Below are 10,701 nucleotides of genomic sequence, written 5' to 3'. Positions count from 1 at the left end.
GAACCTGTGCAAAAACTGAGGAGTGCTAAAATTCAACTGATCGTCTGCTTATTTTGGCCGAGTTTTTTATTAGCTGAATCGTTCTGTAGACCAGGGCCAGTTTGGAGTAACAGAGAGCCAAGACCGCAGACTGATTGTGAATCTTTAGCTTGGTGGGTGCTATGGCTGGTCCAATGAAATCTCGATCACCTTGTACACTAAAACTAAGATGTGGAGATGCCGGCGTTGGACTGGGGTGAGCACAGTACGAAGTCTTACAACACCAGGTTAAAGTCCAACAGGTTTGTTTCGATGTCACTAGCTTTCGGAGCGCTGCTCCTTCCTCAGGTGAATGAAGAGGTCTGTTCCAGAAACACATATATAGACAAATTCAAAGATGCCAAACAATGCTAGGAATTCGAGCATTAGCAGGTGATTAAATCTTTACAGATCCAGAGATGGGGTAACCCCAGGTGAAAGAGGTGTAAATTGTACCAAGCCAGGACAGTTGGTAGGATTTCGCAGGCCAGATGGTGGGGGATGAATGTAATGCGACATGAATCCCAGGTCCCGGTTGAGGCCGCACTCATGTGTGTGGAACTTGGTAGTGGAACTCAGTACTCAACACCGACAACTGCCAATCTCCAGACGCAATTCTGCAACTCATCCGCTTCATTCTGGATCACAACGTCTTCACCTTCGACAACAAGTTCTTCATCTAGACGCACGGAACAGCCATGGGGACCAAATTCGCACCCCAATACGCCAACATCTTCATGCACAAGTTTGAACAGGACCTACTCACCGCACAGGACCTTCAATCGATGTTATACACCAGATACATCGATGACATTTTTTTCCTTTGGACCCACGGCGAAGAATCACTGAAACGACTACACAATGACATTAATAAGTTCCATCCAATCATCAGACTCACCATGGACTACTCTCCAAAATCAGTTGCATTCTTGGGCACACTCGTCTCCATCAAGGACAGTCACCTCAGCACTTCGCTTTACCGCAAACCCACGGATAACCTCATGATGCTCCACTTCTCCAGCTTCCACCCTAAACACATTAAAGAAGCCATCCCCTATGGACAAGCGCTCCGTATACACAGGATCTGCTCAGACGAGGAGGAGCGTAACAGACATCTACAGACGTTGAAAGATGCCCTCGTACGAACGGGATATGGTACTCGACTCATCGATCGACAGTTCCAACGCGCCACAGCGAAAAACCGGACCAACCTCCTCAGAAGACAAACATGGGACACAACCGACAGAATACCCTTCGTCGTCCAGTACTTCCTCGGAGCGAAGAAACTACGTCATCTTCTTCACAGCCTTCAACACGTCATTGATGATGATGAACATCTTGCCAAGGTCATCCCCACACCCCCACTACTTGCCTTCAAACAACCGCGCAACCTCAAACGAACCATTGTTTGCAGCAAACTACCCAGTCTTCAGAACAGTGACCACGACACCACACAACCCTGTCATGGCAATCTCTGCAAGACGTGCCAGATCATCGACATGGATACCACTATTACACGTGAGAACACCACCCACCAGGTACGCGGTACATACTCGTGCGACTCGGCCAACGTTGTCTACCTCATACGCTGCAGGAAAGGATGTCCCGAAGCGTGGTACATTGGCGAGACCATGCAGACGCTGCGACAACGAATGAACGGACATCGCGCAACAATCACCAGGCAGGAATGTTCCCTTCCAGTCGGGGAACACTTCAGCAGTCAAGGGCATTCAGCCTCTGATCTCCGGGTAAGCGTTCTCCAAGGCGGCCTTCAGGACCCGCGACAACGCAGAATCGCTGAGCAGAAACTTATAGCCAAGTTCCGCACACATGAGTGCGGCCTCAACCGGGACCTGGGATTCATGTCGCATTACATTCATCCCCCACCATCTGGCCTGCGAAATCCTACCAACTGTCCTGGCTTGGTACAATTCACACCTCTTTAACCTGGGGTTACCCCATCTCTGGATCTGTAAAGATTTAATCACCTGCTAATGCTCGCATTCCTAGCATTGTTTGGCATCTTTGAATTTGTCTATATATGTGTTTCTGGAACAGACCTCTTCATTCACCTGAGGAAGGAGCAGCGCTCCGAAAGCTAGTGACATCGAAACAAACCTGTTGGACTTTAACCTGGTGTTGTAAGACTTCGTACTAAAACTAAGACCCAAGAACATGGAAGACCTCTTTCAGGTCACAGGGAAAGGATCCATTCACAGGAAGTGTTGCATAACAATGACATGAGTTAAAAAGTGCTTTTAGTAGCTGTAATTGCAACCCTAAATAAAATATTTAGTGTAACCTTAGAAATAGTGAAATTTAATTAATATCCAGAGATAACTGGGACATAAATGGTTTAGACTGTCCCAGAATAAGTGGTAATGATGGCGATAGAGAGTGAAAAAAAGCAAAGGAGATCGAGGGCAACCTTGTTGCCCACGTTGTCCAAGAATGAAGGTGAGCGAGACCTAAATGTTCCTAGACGTAAAATTTAACTGCGTGGGAGAGTCCTTTACATTCCTCAACCTTGAAGGCCATGGCTCAACCAGAGTACAAGGCAATAGATACTGCCCCTCACCCAAACAGCCATTGTTCACCTGTGATCTGGTTAATGTTGGCAGGTTGTTTGCCCAGGGAGAGAATCCCTAGCTGAGCTTGAGTCTGTCTCTAACCAATGTCCATGCGCTCGCTCCAGCGGAGGAAATTTGGATGGAGATCCAGCTGAGTTTGTTTTGTTGTGGACCCAGGGACACTTGGGCCAAAAGTGGTGGCCCTGCACTGAATTATTTGGGGAGCTGTTGAATCCATGTTAATTCTTCAACACCTTTAAGCGCTGTAAATCAATTCAGAAATTCCATGTAATTCTGTTCTGCTTTCTCCAGCAACCCACTTCACGCAGTCTTCTCCCTTATCCCAAGAACACTCTCCTTGATTTTGTTTTGGATTATATTAACAGCAGTTAATATAGTAATGATCCGACTTACAAAACAGAATAATGGTAAGAAGACAGACTCTTAATCAAATCGCTCTGACCAAGGAAAATAGCTACCAACGTCAGTGAGGAAGGTGGGTGTCTAATGGTAACGGAACGTGGTGCAAAGCTGTGTGGGTCTGACTCAAACCCTCGGGACCTGTATTGATGGATCATGAATATATTTGGGAAATTCAGATTGGGAATTGTGACTGCACTCAAATTACTGAGCATACTTTTAAAAGCTCAGCACAATAATTTAGGTTATTGTCAGTCTAGTTTACTACAAAAGTGACCAGAGCTTTGATGGGTTAAAAGTGGAATGTACTCGAGAGGAAATTGCAATTATCCACAATCACAGATTCTGATTTCCTTTTAAATTTGTTAAGGTGAAAAACGCTCTTAAAAGGTTCTTGATAAATATTTGATGCATCCAGGCTATGTTAACCATTAGTTCAAAGACTGGCAACATTTAATTACTTTTGAATTGAACCTAATTAATAAAAAGTAGGCGAGCAATCTTAATTGCCATTTCAGAATCAAAATCATTTTCTATTCCTGTAACAAAAAGTAAAACACTCAGAATGTTTTCCGTGATGCTAATCTGTTGAGAAATAGATTCAGCTCCAAAATGTGAAGCATCAACTCTTAAGTGCAAGAGCGCCATGGTTATGTCATTTTAATAAGTTATTAGAAGCTGTCTAATTAATTAAATTTAGAGCTGCAAAGGTTTTCGGCACAGAGTGCTTCAACATTTTAACATTTATTAAATTTTTATATGAAAGGTTGATAATGTTCCAGCTAAAAGTCGATTCCTTAAGGTTATTAGCAAGTGGTTTATCCAAGAAAAAGTTTTCTTGCATCTTCTGAAGATGGTGACTTTTGTTGAAGTTATGGATCCTTTCGCTGGTACGATAAGGGGGTGTAATCTTAAACTTCATTAAAAATTAGGACTGATGTCAGGAGGTCCTTGACACCAAGGTGGACCTGCAAATGGAATGTGCATCAGGGTAAAGTAGAGGAGGCAAAAATCTTGGAATTTAAGTTAAAATCCCCCTGGTCGCAAGCTACTAAGACCAGGATGCTTTGTCAAATTCAACCCCATGCTCGTAAAACCACCAGCCAACTTAAAATCAATTCTTAATGACACACCACCGTTAAACTACAGGAAATAAAGAACAGGTCATAACTCATTACGACTCGCAAATTAAAATTAACAGCAATTGTCCAAACAGGTGGATTAGAAAATATCCCTTCAAGGAGGCAGTAACTCCACAGGTTAATACTCCACTGAACAACAGTTGTACTAGCATCCATTACTTCAACACATAGTGGATCAGGGGCTGGATTCTCTGTTCTGGAGAGTTAAGTCTCCATGCTGCCGTGAAAATGTTTTGCTGGGGGCTAGCAGGGAGGCAGCATAGAGCTCGCAGCTCTAGCTGCCGATCCAGCCCCCAGCAGTTCCGGGTCAGAGTTGTTTTTAAAAACTCACCACTATTCTTAGAATTCCCCCTATACCAAAAAGGGCCGACATTCTAAATGGTGATCAGGGATTCTCACTCCCCGACTCCGATGCAAGCTTCAGTGGGTGCTATTCAGGTCAAACTATGTTTTCAAGTTATCCCCCGGTATAACCCATACCTTCACCGAAGATTTCATCTACTTACCACTTAGTACCACTGATCCTGGGTCCCGCATTGCTAAGTAAGTAAAGTAGACTTTGGAATAACCACTGTTTCAGGTTAAAACTTTTAAGTTATTTTATTATTATATATTTTTTTCTCTTTTTAAAAGATGCAATCACTGTCTTTACAGAAAAGTAAAAAGATCTTGCTTCTGGATCCTTCTGGTTGGTTGAAGGGACCTTCAGGCCCAACTTGACAATCAATCTTTTTAAAATCTGGTCTTCTTTAGATGTATCCGCTGATGAGCTCGGTTGCTGTGTCCTATCTTTCCCATGTACCGAGCTATGAGAGCTGGCTCTGAGCTGAATCTGCCTACTCTTTAAATTTTAGTCTTCCTTAGATGTACTTAGCTATTTTAGCTCGGCTGCTCTGCCCTGTCCATTTCCCATGGCCGAGCTGATTGTAATCTGAGTCTAGCTGCTTGTTCCTTCTCTGCTTCTCTCTCTCTCCCTCTGAGCTCTGGTTGTGGATCTGGATCTGATTCTGATAGTTCCTGCCCTGGTCTCGAGGTTTATATTTGCTTTCTAACAATTACGTTTTTTGATGTTATTGTAAAATAACTCTTATTTTCTTTGATTGTAAAAAGTACCTTTTGATCTAAACCTTTTAATCCAACTAAGTATACATTTTGACATGACTTTATCTCATAGATCTGATTACATTGTTTCCTTTGTGATGTTCAAAATGCTTTGGTTTCAAGAGGTGTTACTTTTAATTCCTGTCATTTCTATAGTTTTATTTCCCAATTGTGTCCTCAGCTCATAATTTTGACTTTGATTTTGGCTTTGATATTATGTTTCTCATAGACTGAGAGCCTCCAGTTTTCCTTAATTTACCTGGTATTAGCAAATTTTCACACTTCGAATTATCACAAAATTCAACTGAACTCATCCATTCTTTTCCAGATCCTTACTAAGTTAATTACTTTCAATGAAGGTGTGAGCCATTGTTTTTGACTTCATTCAAAATCCTGTTTATCTTGTTTGCTAAGTCTGCTTGACCAAGGATATCTGCATTTTACAATCCTTCCCTGGCAGCTGCTGTTAACCCTTTGTGGGATCTTTCCCTGTATCCTCTCATGTTTCTCTCAGACCAGATATTGCCAGACTTCCATGTTTCAAATGACACATTTTTCCATATTATCAATCACACCCCATCTTGACATTTGAAACATAACTATATCATTTGGTCAATTATCCCCCCATCTAATTGTACTGACTAACATTTATCCCCGATCTTTCTCTTTTGTATGTACATGTGTTGTGTTTTTAAATTGTGCACCGAAATCAATTTGTCAATGTATCCATATCACAGACCAGTGGTTTTTTTCATTCTTTCCTCAAGTCCAATTACCGTGAACCATAGCCATAGCTGCTCAGGAAGGTAACACAATAGCTATATCCGTGTTCCACTACCTCCAAAGCATTTTACTTCCTTGAGGTAGCAGCACCGTAAAAGCTTCCTCATGTCCCTTAGAAACAGCACACAACTCAGTCCATCAGTAACCAAAAAGGTATTTTGTCCATCACTGGCTGTTAAGTGTCCCATTTTTCTGTCATCCAAATTACTTTCTGTTTCTCATCGGAATGGTAAATTATGATATCATGTACCACCCCTTGCTTCATTAATTTTAAAGGTTCAATTGATCCTGCTTCTATCCCTGACTTCTCCCATATTAATGTCTAACATTGTCCTGAACCATGTAAGTCTGCCAACCCCTGGTGTACATGAGAGAATATCTTTCAGACGAATTTCCTTCAAATCCTTTTCATCTGCTATCATTTCCCTTACAACATTTGCAATACAATATGCCGACAGTATTCTCAAAACCACATTGAACTATCGCTATTTCCAAATAAATTCTCCTTATTGTTAAATACACCGTTTTAAAAAATTAAGTCTTATCTTAACACATTACTCATTACCTAACCACGCAAATAGACCGTGTGTTATAACTTTACATATTTGCAACTGTTATCACAATTTCAATACTAAAAATAAAGTACAATATCGACACATCCCTTCTAGGCTTTGGAACCAACATCATTATATACTAAATATGGCTTGTTAACAACATCAATATTATTTGTGATGTTCTATGTAGTTAAATCAAGAAAACACACTAAACTACCACTATATCCCTCTATTAAAACATTCACACAGTTTAGAAATGCTGATCAAGGTCCTTAAACGGCACACATATCCCCATTATCATACATAACAGTCCCTACCAATTTACATGCCATTTCTTCTTTAATAACGATTACAGCTCTTCAATGCAACATTGTTTGCTGCATTGGTAATTATTTTCCCACCATGGCATCAAGCTACAAAAATTCTTAAACTTTTATCATTTATCATAATGGGGTTCCTCGTCAGTCACTGCTATCTGCCGAGACCCTTAATAACACAGATCATCCATCAGCTGATGTCCAATTAGAGATGTCTGACCGGAGGTTTCACTGCTCAGTAATAATTTGATATTTTGAGTTGTTTCTTACCCGTCAAGTTTTCCTACGGGCTCTTGTCATTTAATTCCCTCAAATATGTAGCCAATTGTATCATTAATTTCCCCCCCAATCCTGTCTAAAACATTCTTTTCTGGAGTGCAGTTCTCTTCCTTCTTGTGAACTGGCTTGTCTTGTTATTTATTTTTTCCATCTGAAAAATCAAATGAACAGGTCAAGGGTGGAGAGGGCCCTATTCTTTAATTTGTACTTTCTATCTTTGTTTGAATTCCCCAGAAGTGCCCTCTCCAGGACTTCCGGATTTCTTTTGCTACCATTTCTTTCCTTTTTAAAATTTTTTTAAAAACTGGTTTATTTTCCTTATCCTTTCTGTATTTCATACAATTAAAGCCTGCTAAGCCTCCTCCTTCTGTCATTGCACCCCTGAGTGAGATTCGAAGAATCTCAAACTCCTCCCCTTTTGCTCACTCTGATCCAATCATTGAAACCTTACCCTGATACATTCCTGATATTGCTACTGCATTTACTTTAATTACTTTATTTTGATTACGACCGGATTTTTATGAAAGTAAGTTCCAAAAATGACATTTTAACTTTATCATCTGTCCAATCAATGCTGCTAGCAGGTTTTAATTCACTGTCTTCCCACCAATTGGTTATGTGTCTTAATCTCTAATTCAACTGTATGTTTACCCAAATTCTGGACAATCTTGTCTTCACATTTTACAGCTTCACTGATTATCTTCCCTGCAGTCTTAGTTGGTAGCTTCACCCAACCTTCTTCAATTGTTTTAATATCTTAATTTTACTACCTGCATTTATTTTTATCAAATCTTTCCCTGCCATCAGATTCTCTTTTCCTTATACTGCTAGCAATTCTCTTAATCTAACTTTTGATCCAAAATCTTTATTCTCTAAAGCTCCTTCTTCCATGTATTTTTTCTAAACATCATTATTTTTGCCAGTGAATCTTGTGATCATCGGGCACTAGGACCCTGCGGAGCTATGCAGTGTCAATTTCAATGCTCAGTTTCAAAGCCTGCTAGCAGCTGACTGCTGCCCAGTACAAACACTTTATCGTTTATTCAAAGACTAATTTAGTTCTGAAAATGCAATTTACTACCTCGTAATACTGATCACATTTCTACCTGCCATTTATAACTTCCAATTAATGTGAAACTCAGTTTTGCAAAATACAATATTTTTTAAAAATACAAACACCAAAGGAAATTCGCAATTCCTTATTAGACATACATCCATCCACTCAGATCTTGGAGCTCTACTTTGTAGGATTTCACAAATCCTTATTACACGCACTCATTTATCCACTGAGATCCTGGACCTCTATTCAGTGGGGTTTTAGTTACTTTAACAAAAATTGAGACCCCTCCATGCTGATAAAGTTTCACTTATGCAGGAGTTTTTTGCTTCTGTTAATTTCTTCCACTCTTGTTTCATTGCTTCAACTCTCTTGACCGTGTTTCAGAGCAAGAGGATTATTCTAATTGCCATTTTTCAGAATTCTAAGTTCTTTTCCTGGTAGTCCCTTTCAGTTGCAATCTGAAATGAAGGATAAGTGCCCTTTCTGGGCCCTATCCAAGGCTGACTAAGGCACTATCTTCCTGTTTTAGTTAAGGGTCGATTGGTTATTGGTCTCTAAAGATTCTAGGCATCCCCTATTTCTCTCGGCTTTAACCTCACAATCTGCCTTACTCTAGGGATGATTTATTTTTTGGCCTCCTTTTACCAGTAATGGATGCAAGATTTTTAGTGCTGTCACCAAGATGTCTTGCAGACTTTATCTCAGGGTCAGCATCTTCTAGTCTGCTGATTTTACACACCCAACCTGAGCTTCAGTCCCCTTGATCCACAGAATATCCTTACAAAAGTCAATCACACATGACTTTCCAGACTAAACTCGGCAGGTAAAGTCTGACTCACACATTGACCAGAAACTTCTAATATTCTAGCCTTTGTGCCGGTTAGAAACTTCTCATATTCCAACCGTTTCTTGGGAACTAGAAACTTCTAATATTCTAGCCCCACTCTAGCCCCCATTCTGCTCAACTAGAAACTTCTAATATTCTAGGTCCCTTTTCGGGCGCCATGTTTTTAAAAACTCACCACTATTCTTAGAATTCCCCCTATACCAAAAAGGGCCGACATTCTAAATGGTGATCAGGGATTCTCACTCCCCGACTCCGATGCAAGCTTCAGTGGGTGCTATTCAGGTTAAACTATGTTTTCAAGTTATCCCCCGGTATAACCCATACCTTCACCGAAGATTTCATCTACTTACCACTTAGTAGCATCGATCCTGGGTCCCGCATTGCTAAGTAAGTAAAGTAGACTTTGGAATAACCACTATTTCAGGTTAAAACTTTTAAGTTATTTTATTATTATATATTTTTTTCTCTTTTTAAAAGATGCAATCACTGTCTTTACAGAAAAGTAAAAAGATCTTGCTTCTGGATCCTTCTGGTTGGTTGAAGGGACCTTCAGGCCCAACTTGACAATCAATCTTCTTTTTAAAATCTGGTCTTCTGTAGATGTATTCGCTGATGAGCTCGGTTGCTGTGTCCTATCTTTCCCATGTACCGAGCTATGAGAGCTGGCTCTGAGCTGAATCTGCCTACTCTTTAAATTTTAGTCTTCCTTAGATGTACTTAGCTATTTTAGCTCTGCTGCTCTGCCCTGTCCATTTCCCATGGCCGAGCTGATTGTAATCTGAGTCTAGCTGCTTGTTCCTTCTCTGCTTCTCTCTCTCTCCCTCTGAGCTCTGGTTGTGGATCTGGATCTGATTCTGATAGTTCCTGCCCTGGTCTCGAGGTTTATATTTGCTTTCTAACAATTACGTTTTTTGATGTTAGTGTGTAGTAACTCTTATTTTCTTTGATTGTAAAATGTACCTTTTGATCTAAACCTTTTAATCCAACTAAGTATACATTTTGACATGACTTCATCTCATAGATCTGATCACATTGTTTCCTTTGTGGTGTTCAAAATGCTTTGGTTTCAAGAGGTGTTACTTTTAATTCCTGTCGTTTCTATAGTTTTATTTCCCAATTGTGTCCTCAACTCATAATTTTGACTTTGATTTTGGCTTTGATATTATGTTTCTCGTAGACTGAGAGCCTCCAGTTTTCCTTAATTTACCTGGTATTAGCAAATTTTCACACTTCCAATTATCACAAAATTCAACTGAACTCATCCATTCTTTTCCAGATCCTTGCTAAGATAGTTACTTTCAATGAAGGTGTGAGCCATTGTTTTTGGCTCCATTCAAAATCCTGTTTGTCTTGTTTGCTAAGTCTGCTTGACCAAGGATATCTGCATTTAACAATCCTTCCCTGGCAGCTGCTGTTAACCCTTTGTGGGATCTTTCCCTGTATCCTCTCATGTTTCTCTCAGACCAGATATTGCCAGACTTCCATGTTGCAAATGACACATCTTTCCATATTATCAATTACAGAGTCTGCGCATGCGCACAGCGGAGGCTCCATGGCAGACTCAACCCGCGGACCTGGACCACTAAAGTAGTGCCCCCCTTCGGCCGCTC

This window comes from Scyliorhinus torazame, unplaced genomic scaffold (genome assembly GCF_047496885.1).
Source record: "Scyliorhinus torazame isolate Kashiwa2021f unplaced genomic scaffold, sScyTor2.1 scaffold_1155, whole genome shotgun sequence".
In the NCBI taxonomy this organism is placed as follows: Eukaryota; Metazoa; Chordata; class Chondrichthyes; order Carcharhiniformes; family Scyliorhinidae; genus Scyliorhinus; species Scyliorhinus torazame.
Note: the sequence above shows the minus strand (reverse complement) of the source record.